Source organism: Sciurus vulgaris (assembly GCF_902686455.1).
Source record: "Sciurus vulgaris genome assembly, chromosome: 14".
Classification (NCBI taxonomy): Eukaryota; Metazoa; Chordata; class Mammalia; order Rodentia; family Sciuridae; genus Sciurus; species Sciurus vulgaris.
The window spans coordinates 72023091-72043716 of NC_136475.1; positions in this window are offsets into that span (position 1 = coordinate 72023091).

Consider the following 20626-nt stretch of genomic DNA (forward strand, 5'->3'; position numbering starts at 1 on the left):
CAAGAGACTTTATTATGCGGAGGACTAGCGCATTCACTCTGGGGCGAAAAGAAAGGAAAACAGAAAGATGGCATGGCCGCTTCTCCCAGATATTGCAATCTCCCGGGCTGGAAGGAACCAATAGCAGAGGAGAATGCTTGCAAGCTGACTGATGAACCAATAGCTAGCTAGTATGTTAGGACTTAAATGGGAAGCAGCAAATGGCTGTAGCCTAAGCCCGAAATTCCTGTAGCCTAGGAGGCGGGGGTAGCACAGATTGACAAGTGGTTGGGAGGCGGGTATCGGCTTTGTATCACACCCTTGATGTACAGCTGATCAAACAGACATACCAGAGGCCTGCAGTCTTGTAGCACTGAACCCTGATCTTGTGGGATTTAATACGAACCAGGAAGATGGAGTCAGAATTTAATTACATTGTAGAACACCTAGCTCGTGTTCAAAAAGTCGGAGAACTGCTTGGTGTAGAATAAACCTACCCATTTGATTTCAGAAGTATTATGTCAGAGTGAAGAGCAACAGAAGATTCAGTGTGTGCAGCTGTTCAAGACAAGAGGAGAGTCCAGAAGGCAGCAGTTTCGGAGTGGGCTACCTGGAGCAGGGAGGTCAAGCTGGGCTGACGTCCCAAACACAGACTGGGAGCTCCTCACCTCCTCTCTCATGATGCCTTGTTCACAGGTGGGTCTGAGAAGATGACTGGACAGTGTGCTCCTGTACCACCATCCTAAGTGCCCTTCTTTGGGGGTGTTTCAGGTGAAGGGGGTGCATCATTCTGTGGTCTGCTATGTTTGATAAACTTGAGGGAGATATAGAAGGGCTTAGGCAGCCAAGGCAAGATGGTGAGTGAGGAGGGCAGGGACAGGACCAGAACAAAGGAACATGGAGAGGGTCTTCTAATGAGGTCATCTTCCCTCTGATGAAAGTGCTCTCATGGACACAAGCAGGGGACCCTATCAGACAGACACTTCCATACTCATGCTCTTAAGCAGTGGCCCCCACTGAAAAACTAAAACAGACACGTGGACACAGAGGGCACCAATCAATAATAACGAGGACAGCATGGACAGGGGGAGATAAGGAAAGGAGGAAATTCCACAGAGCATAAAAAGAATAGGCCAAAACTCCCTCACTGCAGTCCTAGCTTTGGGGCCCCTTCTCTTCATGAAAAAGATCTTAAAGAATTTTTTTTCTGTCACATCACAAGCGTAGGTTTTGTTGTTGAGTTTATTTTGCTAGACTAGACTTTCCCTGTGCACGGTCACATTTATCTCTTCCTTGCGCTTCTGTGGTCCAGTCCTTGTTCTCTTCAACCCAGTGCCTGCTTCTTTTTTTTTTTTTTCTCTTATGATTTCTGTCTCTTCCACACTTTCATAACCCTCCCCTTCTCTTTGCAGTAGAAGGTGGTATAAGACTGTGATGTGGAGCTGAGACGGGAAGAAGGTGGGGATGGTGACGGGAAGGAGGATCCTGGAGGAGGCGCCCACTGGAGTGGCTGGGGAGGGTCATTGTCTTCGGCTACCAAGAGGCTCAATCTGAAACAGACTCAAGTTGGGACCCCTCTGAAACTGAAAGCAACTTTCTCATGCTGAGGGGCTGCCCACCCCACAACCCTCCAGTCCCCAACTTCCCACCCTGACCAACAGGCATCAAGGAAGCTGAGAATGGAGATTGCCCCCTGCCCCACCTGCCTAGCACAGGATAACTAAATCTGCATATGTACTTTGCCACCTCTTCTCTTTTAAAAGCTGTCCTCTTCCTTGGAGTCTCTGAGATGGAAATGAAAAGTTCCTCCCATCTTCCTTCAAAGCTGGCTTTGGATAAAATCTATTTTCCTACCAATTTGACTTTAGATGTTCAGAGTGGCAAGCAATGGAGCCCAGCCTCTTCACCTGGGGCCTAGCCTCTTCACCCAGTAACAAATCTGAGACTGGTTTTTGGGTGCATGAGATTTAACAAGATATATGATCAGAAAAGAAGTATGTAGAGGAGGAAATTGCTAAATAAGAATAGGCGGATGGGATATAGTTTGGGGCTAGAGTCCAACAGACCAGGTTAACAATCAAAATGGAGTCACTCATGCTAAAGTTCCACATCACCTAGCTGAAACTAAGCTGTTTATCTAACCTTCTGAGAAACCAGGAGAGAGAACTAACAACCAAATTTCCCAAACAGGTAGGTTTCAACTGGTATGATGAAGTTCCCTCTACCTTAATCCTGACACAAAAAAGTAACCTGAAATTAACCAATCAGCTATTTTCCTATGGCTCTGTCTTCCTGTCCCTACCTTACAAGGAAAGTAACTTCCATGTACACCCAGGCACACGTTTGGTCTGGGGACTGAACCCAGTGCCTTCACTTGCTAAGTATATACCCTACTGTAACAGCCCCTTTAAAATCAGGAATTTAAAAAAAAAAAAAAAAAAAAAAAAAACCCTCAAATGGTCTTCAACCTGGTCTTGAAACTACTTTGTCCATTCCACCTTCTTACAGAAAATCACCTTATGGTGAGAACAGACTCTGAAATTGCCCCACCAGAGAGCTGGCCCCTGGCACCAGGAGGATACAAAAATAGACAAACCTGGGTGAATCTACATATGTATATTTCTTAACATTTGTTCTCCATGAATGATCCCTCCTCCAACTTGTAATGCTTCTGTGGGTTGGGAAAGGCAGATAAGCTATCTTCTCAGTTTGAGCCAAATTGCAATTGCATTTATTTTTCTTATTTATATCGTCTTTGTCTTTTGTTTCTCATATTGGCAGGTGACTAAATCCAGATAGTTTGGACCCTGGATTTAAGCTTCTGGAATGGACCCCAGTTACTAGCACAAAGCAAGCAGGGGAGAGAGGAAGGGCATCTAAAGAAAGACGCCATCGCAGGCAATGGTGCATGTCTGTAATCCTAGTGACTCGCTCGGGCTGAGACAGGAGGATTGCAAGTGCAAGGTAAGTCTCAGCAGTTTAGCAAGTCCCTAACCAACTCAGTGAGACTCTTCCTTAAAATAAAAAAAATTAAAAATTAAAAAGGCTGGAATGTGGCTTGGTGGTTAAACACCCCTGAGACAATCCTCAGTACTAGAAAGAAAGAGAGAGAGGAAGAGAAAGAAGGGACAGAATAGCAAAAGCATGAGGACTACAAGAGAATGCAAACCTACACATGATTTGCAGGTGTAAATGAAAGATGGGATTGTGGAGCCCATAAGTAAATCAGGTTTGTCTGTCTGTGAGCGAAGCCTTGTAAAACTGGAAGAGACAGGTCGAAGCATCTTTGGATTTCTCCGTCAGAGAGATGTTCAATAAGTGACTGATGTTTCCCTAAGAAATCAAAATGAAAATGAAAAGAAAGAAAAAGCTAATAAATTTAAATAATAGCTTTAAACCAATTCTCTTTTTCCAAACAACTTCTTTTACCCATCAAGTGGCCAAATTTCCATTCTCTCTCTCTCTCCCTCTCTCTCTCTCTCGCTCTCTCTCTCTCTCTCTCCCCCTCCCTCCCCCTCTCTCCCTCCCCCTCCCCCCTCTCTCTCTCTCTTCTTCACACAGCGAGGGCCTGCAAGACAGGGACCATGATTTTTAGCAACCTGAGTACACTGCACTTCCCGCTTCATGGAGTGGTTTGGGATAAAGCAGGCACCCTTTAGACTAATGGTGCTCTTATGGAATCTGACCTGTCCCAGAATTTGTGACTTCAGGGGTGACCTCCAACTGTCTTCCCCCCCATACTTACTGAATTATTTGAATATGTAATCTAATCATTTGAACTGTGATTGTGATCCCAAATTCTCTCCCTCTAGTGTACTGACAAGCTACTGAACATAAGTTCTCTGGCAGGAAGTTGCACGATTCCTGACTTAGGATCCATGAGAAGAGTGTGCCATCAAAGGATCAGCAAATGTTCCTCCTCTGTCTCCACTCCTGACCTCTCTAACCAACTATCGCTCTCTTTAATATTAAGTCTTGATGTCTTGATGTCATCTCATCATCTCCTAGGCTCAAAACTCCACGGACCCAAAGGCTATTTGCCAGACTTGACATGAAAGAGAAAATCAATTCCCTGCCCTGTACCAGTCAAAGCTAGGCAGTTCCCTCTGTAGGGCTGGAAGAGATAAAGAGACCAGGAGTCAGGCATGCTACTGTACAAGTCTCTTAGATTAAAGGAACAATCAAAAAGTGATTGTACAAACAAAAAGTGATTGTAGCACCAAGATAGAAACGCTCTCTCCTAGTTGGGGCAATTGGGGATTCACCCTATTGTGACTAGGGTGAACATGGCTAATCTTGGGATTCTGATCCAAAATTCATCTCTACCAATGGTAGTTAATATGCTGCAACTAATTAAAACCATATTCCAGGTCACTCCAAGTAATATTGAAATTGCATCTGAGAAATAGAAAAGATAGATTTTTAAAATTATTTCCAAGTTCCCCACAAGAGAAGTAAGAACCTATAATCATTGGATTTTTTTTAGTTTAATAAGGAGATACAGCAGATGAAAACCAGTTTATAGTTCATATCTGCCAAAGAGAATGAGCTACTGTGCACTTTAGGCCTTTCTTTCAGTGGAGGACTAGGTGCAATAAAGCCCAGAACAGCTCATCTCCACCAGGAAATGAAATGATCATCTGCTTATCTATCATTTACTTCACACTGAGGGCTCACACCAATAAAACTAAGATTTTATAGAGCTATGAAGGAAGACAAAACCCATAAAATATACTGGACACTTTTATGGCTTAAAAATATGTCTCTCTGAAAGGTGAACCAAATATTGACAAACTAACCTCTCTCATTACCGTTTGTTTGTTTGTTCTCAGAGTGATTTTTTTTTTTTCACATTATGGTAATTTTCCAAATATCTGCAAGGAGATTCCAGCAACCTTTTAGGTATTGAGCTGGAGCCTTGTGACTGGACTCTCATCAGGTGGAAAATGTTCTAAGCACAACTGTCCAATGCCTGCTGAGTAGAGGCAGCCCTGAGCTGACAGTAGATAAATAATAACCTGCTCCCCTACTCACCGAAGTAGGAGAAAAAAGGATGGATCCAGAGACTGTGGTATATCCCCCCAATAGACAAACAGCCTCTCTTCTGGAATCAGTGCTCACTTTTTTTTTTATTTATTTTTTTTTTACAAACTGCATTTTGATTCATTGTACACAAATGGGATACAACTTTTCATTTCTATGGTTGTGCACGATGTACAGAAGATATACAGGAGATCAATAAATATATGAAAAAGTGTTCAACATCTCTAGTAATTAGAGAAATGCAAATTAAAACAACTCTAAGATTCCATCTTACTCCAATTAGAATGGCTATTATCAGTGCTCACTTTAGGGACTTCTTTTGCAGAATTTTTTATCTTTGGTTTCTAAGCTTTGTCTATTCAATTCAATGAAAATATATTTAGCAATACTCCAGTTCAAACAGTGGAAATATAACGAGAGTAATGAGTCCTTTCAAGGAGCTTACACACTGGGAGAGAAACATATAAGCCAAGCTATGAGTCCAGTGCAGCCTATATTGAGTAAAATAGCAGTAGGCAGGAACTGTGGTGGAGGATGTGCAGAAGGAGGACCCTTTTGGGGAGTGATGGGATTGTAGAGATGTGGATTGGTCCTCAGAAGAGTTGATGCTTCAACACAGTTGAAATTTTAAACTAGGATTGCACAAATGCTAACACATCATATCTGTTAATGAGGTTGCAAAATATATAAATGTCTTAGTTTAACATATATACACATATATGTAGGTTTTTATGTATATATAGATAATGCAGAAGCTGGGGCTATAACTTAGTGGTAGAGCATTCACCAGGCATGTGTGATGCCCTAGGTTTTATATTATATAGATGACATATTAAATATGATATATATAATGAACATCTATGTTTTCTCATAAAATCATATAGGAAAGCATTACCTACAACAAGCCACATACTTTGACCTCTATTGTCATCATGAACAAGACCTTCTTCCCTTCTATCCCTTCACAGGGTTTCTATCCCAGAAGGGAGGAGGATTGGAAAATGTGATTAGAATGATGTTCCCACCTCAAGGAATTTAAAAGACAAGTAATGAAGGAAAAAACAGACTCCACTCCCCCTCTGCTACTTCAGACCTCCCGTCTGCACCACCATGAGCTGGGAAGAAAGGGAGATTTAATTTTAAATCAAGATTAAAATTTGATTAAGACATGCAACTGACAAGTATCGTGGTGATCTGAAAACAATGACAAAATTTGAGGAATGTCCTTAAATTTCTTTCATGGACAGGAAAGAAATAGTCCCACAGAATAATGAAAGGAGAAGAGCTGGCAAAAATAAATATTGCCTCATAATTTAACTTCAAGAGTTATACTTCAAGGAAGAAGAGTTAAAAACCATGATAAAGGAAAACTTCCAGAATACAGAATTAAAAGAAAAGCCAACCATATTGGGGAGGGGGGAGATGCAGTGTGGAGACAAGAAAATAAGAGAATCAATCCAAGAAGTCTAATATCCAACTAATTGATTTCCAAATTAAAAACAGATGAGAGCCATAGAATGCAGCAATTCTACTTCTATATATATGCCCAAAAGAATTGAAAGTAAGAACTGAAAGAAATATTTTAAGCCCATGCACATAACAACATTATTCACAATAACTAAAATATGGAAGCCGAAGAGTCCTTTGACAGATAATTGGACAAATAAAATAGAGTATGTCTATACATTGGAATATTATTCAGCCTCATAAAGGAAAAAAATTCTGACGTATGCTACAATATGGAAGGATCTTGAGCACATTATGCTAAGAAAATAAGCCAGACACAAAAGGACAAATGTTGTATGGTTCCACTTATGTAAATGTGACAATTTTTGCATCAACCTGACTAGACCACAGTGCCCACATATTTGATCAAATACCAGTATAGACATTTACAGTCAGTAGCCTTTGAGTAAAGCAGACTACCTTTAACAGTGTCACAATGTGGGTGGGTCTCATCCAATCAGCTGAAGGCCTTTTTTTTTTTTACTTTATTTTTTAAATTTCTTTATTTTTAAATTATTTTATTTTTGGTACTGGGGTTCAAACCCAGGGCTGCTTTATCACTGACCTACATCCCCAGTCCTTTTTTTTTTTTTTTTTTTTTGAGACAGGGTCTTGCTAAATTGCCAAGTTTGCCCTTGAACTTGCAATCCTATCTGAGCCTCCCCAGTAGCCGGAACTAGGGTACCTGAAGCCTGGTTTCAGTTGGAGGTATTATGTAAACAAAGAGTAACTTCCCCAGAGGAAGAGGGAATTCTGCCTCAAGCCTGCCTTCAGCCTCAGGCTGTAGTTATCAGTTCTTCCCTGTCTCCAGCCTACCATCTTCTCCAGCCTCAACAATTTCATGAACCCATTCCTTTCATATTTTTCTGTTACTGGGGATCAAACCCAGGACTGGCTTTGGGCATGCACTGTACCTCTGAGCTATATCCCTAGCTCTGCCAATTCCTTAAGATGTATATATTTTATCATAGGTATATAAATAACATTTGCATAAATATTTTATATATTTATATGTGCATAAAAATAAAGCACATGAAAAACAAAACAAGGCTATTATTAACTCAGGTTAAACAAAAAATTGTTCAAAAAAAAACAAGAAAGTAAGTGATGAAGAGGCTGGTTGTTTCTGTTGTTTAGGTGGTACTGGGGAGTGAACCCAAGACATTACACATACAAGGAAAGTACTCTACCACTGAGCTGCATCCCCAGCCCAAGCACAGTGGGGGTTGTTTTGTTTGTTTGTGTGTGGGGGGGTTGTTGTTGTTGTTTTGTTTGTTTCTCGTTCTTGGGGTTGTCTTGTTTTGTTTCGTTTTGGCACTGGGATTAACCCGGGGGGCACTTTACTTCTGAGCCACATCCCCAGCCCTTATTTTTTATTTTGAAACAGGTTCTTGCTACGTTCCTTAGGCCTTAGCTAAGTTGCTGAGGTTGGTCTCAAACTTGTGATCCTCCTGCCTCAGCCTTCCAAATCACTTGGATTACAGCACGTGCCACTGCACCTGGCCTGGGGCTATTTTCTGCAGTTCCAGGATTGCACTCAGGAGTGTTGAATCCAGAGACACTACCACTGAGCCACATCCCTGTTCCTTTCCACTTTTTATTTTGATAGAGTCTTGACTAATTTATCCAGCTGGCCTTAAATTTGCAGTTCTCCTGCTTAAGCCTCCCAAATATCTGGGATTACAAGGGTTCAATGCCATGACCAGCCATAAAGCATAATTTTAAAGTGCTAAAAAATCTTCATCTTTCATTACAGAAAGCGTAAGGGAATTTCCACGAAACCACACCGGACACGGGAAATCACATAAGGGAATTTATTAAGCAAACAGTGTCTCCCTGCGGGTAAGAGAGAAAATGAGAGGAAAAGAGAAAGGAAACGAAAGAGCACGCACTAGAGAGAGTGGAAAGCCAGGAGGATAAAGAAAAGTGTGTAGAACAGACAGAAGGAAGGGAAAAGATGGCGGGGAAGCTACAGTAAAACAGTTGAATTCAGCCAGGCTAACAGGGGACCAATATTGGAGAAGGATACTTGCAAGCTGACTGATGAACCAATAGCTAGCCAGAATGTTCACAGATTGACAAGTGGTTGGGAGGCGGGGAAAATTACTGTACCCGATGGGCAGGAGAGCAGCTTTATACATTACAGAAAGTGAATACATAATTACAGAATACATGAATTAAGCCAATGCAGTGTTGTTTTTAAATATGGAGGCAAATACCTAAAGAAAGGGTGAAAGAGTTTAAAGATCTCTGGGAAACAAGACTGGGATTGAGAAGAGATAAATCTAGCAGATAGATATTTTCCCCTTAGTTTTATTTAAATAGATTTTAAAATTTCATGCATACCTGTTAAACGGTCAAAATGGAAAACACTGGCGACAACAAATGCTGGTGAGGATGTGGAGCAGGAATTTCAAATGCAAATTACTAAGTGAGGGAAGCTAATCTTGAAAAGCCCACACACTATAATACTTCAACTAAATGACAAGGGAAAATGATGGAGACCAAGATAATGGAAGAGGCACATGGGATCAGGGAGTAAATCGGGAATCCCTGTACCTTCTGCTCCATTGTGGTGAACCTAAAAGAGCTTTAAAAACTAAAATCTCTAAAAATTGTACTAGCATATCATAAATTGAAATAGCACAAATATTTCAATGTTCCGAAATATTATTGAAAATATTCAATCTTCAATGTTTAAAAAAATAGAAATGTATTCATGAAATATAAAAATCTATTAAATAATATGGCATATGCTTGAAAAAAATAAGAATAGAGACTAGAGGTATAGTTTTGTTTGGGAGTGTGTGCTTACATTGCACGAGGCCTGGGTTCACTCTTCAGCATCCCCCCCGCAAAAAGAAATAAAAAGTGAAATAAACAAATCTAAAAGGTCTAATTTTTAAGTCTATTGCAAAAGGCTCTGGATATCTGTTCCACAGCAATGTAAATACATTTAACACTGTCAAACTGTATATTTAAAAATGGCTAGGATGGCAAATGATTTTTATGCTTTTCTACTATAATAAAAAAATGCAAACCAAAAATATGTGCAAATACAAAGATTACTATTACAACATATAGATATAAAAAAAAGGTAATTTTAAAGTCATATTTTGAAAAAAAATGCATTGGAACTATTCTAATAGTGGTCTTCATGTAAGGAAGCATAACTAAGTGGAGCCAGTATGGAATCCTGGAAAGAACAGACACCTGGGGAGATGGTTCAAGCTCTGAGTCCCCATCTGAATCATTTTGGGTGTGTTAATTCCCTTCTCTGGATCCCACGGTCTCCACTGAAGCACTGAGGAATTGTGCTAAACCAGCAAGCACTTGCCCAAATATGTTAGATCAAATACGAGTTCCACAAAATACATTAGGAAAAAATGTGTCTGTTCTAATCACCTGGGGAAACACAATACAGTATTATTTGCCTCTTGAAGGCTGTATGTAATTCACACGTGCATTTAAAGGGTGTTATGATTTGGATCTGGAATGTCCCCCAAAAGGTTCACATGTTGCAAGCATGGTCCCCAATAACAGCAAGGTTCAGAGGTGGGACTTTTAGACAATAATTGGATTGTGGGAACTGTAACCACATCAGTAGATTAATCCACTTGATGGATTAATAATTTGAATGGACTACTGGGTGGTAACTGTAGGCAGGTGAATATGGCTGGAGGAAGGAGGTTCCTGGGGGACATGGCCTTGGGGACTAGTTGGAGACCATTTCTGTGTTAGCCCCATTCTTCTCTGTTTTCCACATGCTGCCATGTGCTGAGCAGCTTTCCTGTGTCACTCCCCCGGCTGTGATGTTTCCCCCACTTCAGGTCCAGAGCAATGGAGCTGGACAATCACAAATGGACCTCTGACAACGTAAACCCAAAACAAACTTTTCCTCCTTTAGGTTGTCCTCTTAGGTATTTTGGTCACAGTAACAAAAAGCTGACTGACACAAAGAGTACGTGAAAACTTACAGAACATTTTATGTTCATGTAACCTGCTTCATTAAAACAATTGTACTCATCATTTTTTATTTTTTTACTTTGGGTTCATTGACCGTTCTCCAAAATGCTGTTCTGTGTTAACCAGAGGGAACTTACCACTCTGACATAATTTCTGAGAGGGACGCTCAAAGATTCCTTCATTATTTAACATTTCATGGCAGTACCCATACAAGGGTTCCTGGGTCAAGCAGTGATGATTTCCGGTAATGCATATATTTAAATCATTTATTTCCAGGATTTCTTTCTTCAGCATTGTGAAGTAATTTCATAAGATGTCATTTCATGTGAGATTATAAATGTCAATTCAGAAAGAAGAGTCCCATAAAACAAATGATAGTTTCAAAGCACAGTTTGGAGCTACAAAATTGTTTTATTTAAAGTATTTTATGTGACATGATCCTCATAAAAGATAAAGGTCTTCTTATCTGAAAATGAATAAACACAGATGGAGGTACTGCCAGAGTGTATTCAGGATCCTAACAAAGAACAGCACCAACGCAGCCTTCCTTCCTAGGCAAGTAGTAAATCTTCCTCTTGATAAAAACATGCCTGGGTAAGGAAAATGTAATGCATTTCATAACCGTGAACTAATTTTCTCAAGAATTTGTGAACACAACTGACAAGAGCCTCTATCTGTCAAAGCCATGGTGTGGAAAACACTTCTCCTTAGAAGCAGAGGAGAGAGAAACCGATTAAAATGTGGCTGATAAGTGTCCACCATAGATCATAGAGGGCTGAAAGAAGCTCAGGCTTTAATGCCCTGCAAACTGTGGGAACAGATGCTGTTATTGGCTCAGGAGAGTCCTCCAGGAAACATAAATATAAAATTGCAGTTCTTCAAGAATGTTTAGGGGCCTTGTGGAAGCAGAGGGAGAATGGGCCTCCACAGCGTATCTACCAAGATAAAGCACCAGAGGGAAGTCCGGATTTATGACAGTCATCAGCTGTAGAAGAAGCTGGAGCCCTTGACATCATTAACAACAATTCCATGTAGATCTTTCCCACGTGGGAAGTATTTATTGGTCAACTTGCAGGCATTATTCCTTTTTCTTCCAATTAAGATTATATGAAAAATCTAACCTGCCTGAATTAACATTCTACGGGGGCTTATCTTCTGGAAATCATCACCGTCTCCAAGAAATAAAAAGTATCCCTTTTCAGGCCAATTTAAAGTTAAATCACCATCTGCCAAGGTGGGAAAACCTCACTGGCCATGGAACGAAGACACTATTTCAAGGCCATAATTGAGTAACTGCTACAGTAAAGAAAAAAAAAAAAAAAAAACAAGTGTGCTCATAGGTTATAGGGCTTTATTATTTAAACAAAATACCATTATTTTCTACTATATTAGGGTTTAGTCACCTTTTGTCTTCTTTAGATTCATAACTGCAAAATTGACTTGAAAATGATACTTTCTCTAAATTTTTTCTTTCCTGTGGGGGATAGGGGCAGTGGATAACCCACATTTAGGCTTCAGTGAGTACTAGAATAAACCAACATGATAAACCATCATGTAGATAAAAACATGTCAAGCAGGAAAGAAAAGTGTTAAGATTCCAGCGACCACATACTAAAATTCACAGAGTAGAAAATTAGAAAAAAGAAATCAGGCTTTCATGATGTGAGTTAATTGCAGTTTCGCTTCCTGTACCAATGTGCCACATGGGCCACCGTGGAATTAACCAATGAGAAACAACAGTCAAGGTCCACTGACATCAGAATTTATTCCTGCTATTAGTTGAGGTTTTGTCGCTGGAGGAGAGATGTCTCTGAAGAAGGGTCTGAGGAGTTCCCAGAGAGAAGGTAGGTCTGGATTCTGAACCAGCAGGGTCTGGGCTTCTTGCCATATGTATGACCAGCATGTACCAGTCAAAGGCATCCACAGAGGTTTATTTAGGCAAGTAGATACACATTCAAGGGAGAAGGGGGACAACCTCCAAAGAGAGACGCCATTGGGGTTAAGCAGGAAATGCGAATGCAAGGGAGAAAGTGGTCTGTCTCCAGAGAGGAAGAGGCAACATTGGTGTGGGGGCTGGTACTTACCGAGGGCTGGTGCTAGGGACTAGGGCAGGTGGAGCAGCACGATTTCGGGTCAGTTTTCCCTTTGCTTAGGAATTCCCTCGTTTCACAAGGATATGTCCTCAAGATTTACAACTGAGCTTTCTGCATCCTAATGGCTCGTGGGCGTTTCCTTTAAGGCTGAGCATCTTTCTCTCTCTCTCTCTTTATTCTAAATCCCTATCTCAGTTTCACAGCAGAGGGACTTCCCTGATCACAAAACTCCTTTATCCAAGATCTATTGGAACAAACATGTGTAGGGTTAAAAATAATTGTGGTTGGCTGTCTGGAGAGACTCGAGGCTATTGGGTAACTTTCTGATTTTTGTTTTTGTCTTGGCAGTGCTGTGGATCATGCTGAGCAGGCCTTCTACCCCTGAGCAACACCTGCGGTCCCCCTTCCCACCTCTGCGGGGTTCTTTTTTAAATTGAACTTCCTTAAAGTGAACTATACTTTTCTTCACAAGGAAGAGGACAGAAGTTATGTTCCTTGTATTTTAAAAGTTTCACATATTTTATGGTGTTCAAATGATTTGGTCCTATTTGAAGGGGAGAAGAATATACCACCACTAAAAATGTCACTGTGGCAATTAAAAATCGATGTTAAGATGAAGGCATTCTGAGTTCCTGAAATCCTTTATCTGCCTAAAAGCAGAGACTTCCAGAAGAACTTAATTGTCATAAATCCCCTCCCCCGGGAGCCACTCCAATCTTCTCAGATCCTGGGGAGTGAGTTGGCACCACACCCAAAGAGATGTTGTCCCAAGACTGTCAGACCTCCCACCAGGCCCCTTTATCTTTCTGAAAAGTCATTTGCTTTCTCCTAAGTTCCTCTTCTCCCCTTCATCTTTTAAGATGGCATATAAGCCCCATCTTCTAACCACCCCCTGAGTTATTCATCACTGAGCACTCCTGTGTATTTGTACCTCAAAGCATAAATTTTGTTTCTCTTGCTAATCTTTAACCAGTGTAATTCACAGCACCCCGCCCACCGCACCCCCCCCCCCCGCCCCTTTACTCAACTTGAGTGGATAAAGGAAAAGTTTTTTTCTCCTCTACATTTTTCAGAGGTACAATTTGTTTTGGAGTGACCACTGAGCTTTCTACTCAACAGTGTTGTTGTGAGCATGCTATGTCATTAACCTAGACCAAACTCACTTGTGTCTGTCCACAATGTCAGAATTTATTGAATAAAAATTCATAGGTTACACCATTTTCATCAGTGGCAGTTCACTGAATACTTATGGGTCACCTGGTAGTCATAAGGCAGGCTATCTCAGGTTCTCGTATTCCAATCTTAATTTCTAATGTCTATAACACTGAAGTCACACATCACAATTCATACAAATACATATATGTATATTTATATAAACCCATATGTACATAACATATATATGTGTATATGCTATGTGTATATATATACATATATGTTATGTATATATACACATATATGTGACATATTGTATATGTATAATATATATATACAATATACATATATCTTATATATATAACTCATATATGTATAATATATGTAACATATATGTGTGTGTGTGTGTGTGTGTGTGTGTATATATGTATATATGGGTTAAGGCAGCCACAGGGATTCAAGAGGCAGAACTGAGAGCAAAGGAAGAGAGCAGATATGAAAGCAAAGAGTGGTGGTCTTTTGATAAGATCACAGGTGGTCATTCTCATTATCATTATCACAATTAATTTATGTATTAGTTTGTGCCTTATGGTTGTGCCAGGCAGGTGGTGGTTGTTTATGATGAGAACAGCATGACATCTGTAAAGCCCCCCACAGGAAAGGGTGTGCAAACACCAAGGAATGAGAAACTATCTTAATCACCAGGATGCAGGCGGTTGCAACAGCGCCCTCAATAGCCAATACAGGACAAATAGGATGTGCTGGGCCCCCAGGCTTATCAAGGCTATTAAGAGATACCTGTCTGAGGAACGTGCAGCTGCCCAGGAACCTTATCTATCAAGGACGGGGGACCTAGCCCCGACTCATCTCCTGCATAGTTCACCCCTTCCCTCTTCCCTTCTTCCTCCAGGACCGTTCAGCTCTGGCGGGACCCAATGAGAATCGAATCGATTGGCAGGACCCAACCAACGAGGACAAATGTTTAGCTGTTCAAATGTTAACCAATAATATACAGGTCTTTGTGTGTGAATGCTTGAAAATCTATTAAATAGAGTGCTTTCTCACCCAGGGCCACTCCCCACTCAGCCATTGTAGTGGTCTGAGAGACTGGTTGCGGTCCAAGCTCGAGCTTGCAATAAAACCTCGTTGTGTGTCTTGCATTATCATGTGTGCACTTTGACTCTCTGGGGAGCAGTTGATATTGAACCCCAACAGTTTACTTGTATAAACAAGATGTAAAATCCTTCCATCTCAGCACTTAAAATGGAGTAACTTATGGCAAACAACTGCTTCACAAAACGGAGTAATAAAGGTTTAGGCACAGCCTGAAAACTGCTGTTCCATACATCATGGAGTTCTCTGAGAAGGATGCAGACTACTCTCCATAAATATGAACACACACAGGTTTAAAAACTCATATCTCCCTTTGTAAGTCCAGACCTCAAATTCTCCTTCTGGTGGTCCTATTTTTGACAGGTTGTGACCTTCCAGAGGTACTTAGAGTCTCAGATTATAACAGGCACTTAGAGAAGTTGCTTTTGGTAAAAGTAGTGACTCTTCACTTAGCCTGTGGATGTCCGATGTGTAACCCACTGTGGTGGTACCATCCGCCATGAGTCCTGCACCAAAGGCCTCACTATTAGACAGAAGGTGGAGAGTTCTTGAATCAGCTCTCTCTCTCTCTCTCTCTCTCTCTCTCTCTCTCTCTCTCTCTCTCTCTCTCTCTCTCTCTCTCTCTCTCCTTCTGGCCTTCAGCTTAAAATAATCAGTATGCCAAAGTGGAATATCTTGTAACAACATGCCCAGGCCTAAACTTGAAATTTTAGCCTTCAAAACTGTGATCTAAATAAAACTATTTACTTTATGAAGTTAAAAAGAAATGTCAAAAGCCCCCAAAGTAGAACAACTGCAAGAGAATAACGAATCTGGGCTGGTAGACTTTGCTCAACTCAAAGGCAAAGTGTAGATTCTGACCCTGGTACAGAGTGGGGCAGAGTGTGGAACCTTCTAGATTCAGTGCCACATAAGTCATGGGGTTGAACATGGGAATGCAACCTTGTAGCCCAAGCCCAGGGTCGCATATCAAATCTGTGCCAGAAAGGGCATCACTGAAGGAATGGACACGAGTCCACGCATCTGTCCAAGATATTTAGCAGAACAGCTAAGCAACAGCATCTGAAGCCAACATCAGCTAATGGGCTGATTGGACCTCCCACCTGGTTCTCTGCCTGGTGTGTGGAAGAACTGAAGGCTGATTGCAAGGGCACCTGGACAATTGGAAAGCAGAAGAATCAAGAGGGAGATATTTGATGTCTTGCCAAATAAAACATGTGAGGATAAATAATACGAACTGATTTTTCTCCAAGCTGGTAAAACAAGTCATATCAATTAAAGAAAGAAAATCAATTATGTGCCTTATTTGACTCGAAAATTCATGATAACTGTTCAATTAAATAAGAGTGCTAATCATTTTTTAAAAACATCATCCACAGGATGGAGAAGAAAGGGCAACTTGTTTAAGAAAAAAAAATCTTACAAATAGTTTTCCTGTTCAGGAATATAGAGTTATCAGTTTTAACATGTCATTGGGGCCAAAAAAAGTAAGGAAAACAACCAGAATCACATATTCCTGTTTAAAGATTATTTTCACAGCACATGGCACCATTTTCTAAGGTTTTGAAATCTTGTAAATTCCCTTTGTTTAAATTTTGCTTCCAAGAGCAAATTAATATTAGCAGGAAACAAGTCATCAACAGTTATGAATACTCGCAGAAATTTCTTCATTGTACACAAAAGTGAGATTGGGGCCTAATGAATGTTTCAAGTGCTTTAATTAAATTATTTCAATGTTTTCAATGACACAGAAAGCCCTGTCTCACCAGAAGCTACAGGGCAGAGGGAATCTCTTTCTCTTCTCCCTGAGTCTCCTTCAAAAACTAGCAAGAGTCTTACTAGCTTTATGAGCAAAATGAAAACAGTAGAAATAACTTTTTTTGATAGAAAAAGGGTAAAAATGGCCAGGTGTGGTGGCACATGCCTATAATCCCAGCTACTCAGGAGGCTGAGACAGGAGGATCCCAAGTTTGAGACCAGCCTGAGCAACTTAGTGAGATCCTGTCCCAAAATAAAAAAACAAAAAGGGCTTGGCATGTAGCTCAGTGTTAGATCACCCTTGGTTCGATCCCCAGTATGAAAGAAAGAAAGAAAGGGGGGGAGGGAGGAGAGGGGAGGGGGGAGGGGGGAGGGGAGGGGAGGGAAGAAGAAAAAAAGAGCCAGGCATGGTGGTACATGCCTGTAATCCCAGTGGCTCAGGAGGCTGAGGCTAGAGGATCCTGAGTTCAAAGCCAGCCTCAGCAATTTAGCAAGACACTTAGCAATGCAGCAAGATCCTATCTCTAAATAAAATATAAAAAAGGGCTGGGATGTGGCTCAGTGGTTAAGCACCCCTGGGTTCAAGCCTCAGTATCATTAAAAAAAAAAAAAAAAAAAAGGAAGAAGGTGAAAATGGTTGTTTTACTTAGCAACAGTGAGACAAGGAAAATAGAGTATAGGAGAGGAAAAAAAAGTTTTCCTCTACTCTCTCAAATTTTGCAACTGAGGCCTGCAAATTTAACTAACAAAATGCATAATAACGGGAGAAAAAGGCACAGATTTTATTGACATTAATATTTTTATCTGCACAGGGTCTTCATAGAAAATAAGTTTTAAACCAAAAGAAGCAATTAGACTTGATGTCTTGTATAGTTAGTCCGCTTTCTGACTAACAGCAAGGTATAAATTTGTCTCCATTTTAACAAAGGGCAATAAATTATGGAGAAGTTACTAGACAAAGGAAAGGGGTTGGGGGCGTTTAGGGTTGATAAATAGTAGGAAAGTGACTAGGAAAGATGTGGGAGAAAAGGGTATATTTAGTAAGATTTGTTTGTGCAGATTCATCTGAGCACCATCTCTCCCATCTTCACTTACAAAGATCACTGTCCTCATGCAGGTATGAGAGAGGGGACAAATTTATGCCTTGCTGTTAGTCACAAAGCAGAAGAGCAGAAAGCTCTTGTATCTACCATTTCTCACTTGCCTCCACCTTAAAATAATCAATATGCCAAAGTGGTATATATTAGAGTGACATACCCTGATGTCCTCTAATAGCATTAGTCATTTATTTTAATAGGTTAGAAATTTTAAGATTAGGTGGTGTGATGTGCAAATTAAATAATTAGCGAGACAGTGCAGGGGCAAGGTGGAGAGAGAGAGAAAGAGAAGTATTATAGGCAAAGACAAATGGAGACTCCTCTTCCCCCCCTGGAATTATTTCATAGGTATTACTCAAGATTTGCTTTATTTTTACTTTCACATGAAGGCAAAGATTATAAGAGGAGCTGTGAATACAATTTATATTATTAGTTCTGCATGCTTAGGTAGCTTTTTGTCTATGTGACCAAAATACCCAACAAGAGCAACTTAGAGGGGGAAAGATTTATTTAGTTCCAGAGATTTTGTCCCACGCATGGTGCACTCCATTGCACTGGGACCAAAATGAAGCAGGACATTATGGCCTAAGGGCAGGGCAGGGGAAAGCAGTTCCCCTCATGGTGGCCAGGAAGCAGAGAGAGGGAGTGGGGAAGAGAACACAGGGAAGATGCACCCTTGCAGGGCACACAACAGTGACCTCTCCTCCAGCCATGTCCACCTGCCGCAGTGACCCTCCAGTCAGTCCATTCAAACTAGGATGGACTGATGAGGTTACTGGTCTCACGATCCAATCACTTTATCTCTGAGCATTCCTGCATGAACACAGGAGCTTTTGAGGGACACTTCATGTCCACCATAACACTTAAGCTCTGGTCTACTCCTCAGGGTACTGAGTGGCTTCCTCATTTCTTTTCCTGGCCAAGCTACATCATGGTAGCCTCCATACGCCCTCCATTGACTCCAATGACCAACGAACTCAGTTTCTCTGATTTTCTAATCTCAAATTTAACAAAGGAGAAGAGTGTTTGGCCCAGTGCATCTTTTCATGTTAGGCTGTAGATCTTGGTAGACATTAGGCTTAAATCCTAAGACTTAAGTCTTAAGACAGTCTGACGTAGTTAAGGGCAGCTGAACAGAAGGTACTCTGTGTGCGTGTGTTATCAGGGATTAAACAAACCCAGGGACTTTACCAGTAAGCAACTTCCCAGCCCATTTTATTTTTATTTCAAGACAGGGTCTTGCTGAGTTGCCTAGGCTAGCCTCCAATTTACAATCCTCCTGCCTCTGCTTTCCAGGTGGCTGGGACTACAAGTCTGCACTACCATTCTTGGCTCACTCTGTTTTAATTGTTTGGCAATAGCAGAGAAAATTTCAATATAAGGGAGTCAGGGAAGGCAGGCAGTAATCAATAACTCTTGGCTTAACAGCAAAATGTCATTTTTACTGTGATTAAAATATCTATCTTAGCATTGCATCTAGAGTAATTGTTTATAAAGTTTCTTTGTCATTTTAGTACTAAAAAGCTCAGATGTCTTTGCAACACTGAATTTTTTAAAAAAATGGAGCTTCACGAATTTGCCAAATGCAGAAGAAAAAAATCAAGACAAATCAAACAGATTTTGAGAATTTTAGTCATTTCAGAATATTGTAATTTAAGACCTGTATTAGTCAAGATTCCCTAGCAGAACGGAATCAACAGGAAGAATGATTATAAAAAGGGAATTTATTAGATTGACTTACACGGCCAGAAGCCAGATAGTCCACAATGGCCGTATGCAGCTGGAGAGCTGGAAGAAGCAGCAACTGTGCAGTCCAAGATGCAGAAGTCCCAGAACAAGAAAGATCAACAGTGCTACCCTAGTCCGAGACCAAAGCTTCTGGAATCTACCTGGAGAATCACAGAGAAGTCCACTTTGAGAGAGTGAAGAAGTGAGAGTCCGATATCCTCAGACAATGGAAGCAGCAATCAAGAACCCATTCAAGAAGAGCCAAGTTTACATCTGCATCTACTTCCTTGTTCTTCCAACTTTTATTCCATCCTATTGGGCAGTGCTGCCCACACTTAGGTGCTGCCTCCACTTCACTTCACTAGCCCACATTCCAATCATTCCTAGACACACCCTCTTTGACACACCCAGAAGCCTCTTAATCATTGGCATCTCTTAATCCAATCAAGTTGACAATTCAAACTGACCATTAGGAGATCTAATAATAATTTGATTCATGTAACAAATAAACCACCAGGTTACTGGAATTTTTTTTTTTTTTTTTAGGGTAGAGAACCAAACTTTAGGGCTTTGCACATGCAAATATCATTGAGCTATATCCCTAGCCCCACAATGTTTTTTTTTTCCCCCCTTAATATCACTCATCGAATACCACCTACCAATTTGCAATTGGTCTCTTCTATTGGACAACTTGTGAGAGGACTGCCAGAGTAGGTCTGGCCTTGGATCATCGTTAAATTTGATGCCACATAGTGGATACACAGTAAATGTTTGTCAACGCCTTGTTTTTCTACTACTTCAGCAAAGTGAAGTAATTAGGCAGTGTTTTTTTTTTTGTTTTTGTTTTTGTTTTTGTGTTTTTGTTTTTGTTTGTTTATTTGGTATGGTTTGGCTTGGTTTTTGAGATGGGGGTCTTGCTATGTTGCTGAGGCTGGCCCCAAACTCAAGATCCTCCTCCTCAGCCTCCCTAGTAGCTAGGATCACAGGCACTTGCCAGGATGCCCAGTTAATTAGGCAGTTTTCACTAACTAGATGGGCTCTAACACAAAATGCTTTTTAAGAGACAATTCATAATATGAGCAGAAGAGATGGTTTTGACCATCCTGGTCATGTTTGGGAGAGCTACCTCAGTAGTGTGGTAATCAAATGTGGGAGGTGTGACCTCATATGGGTTTTTCTTAGTACAAATGA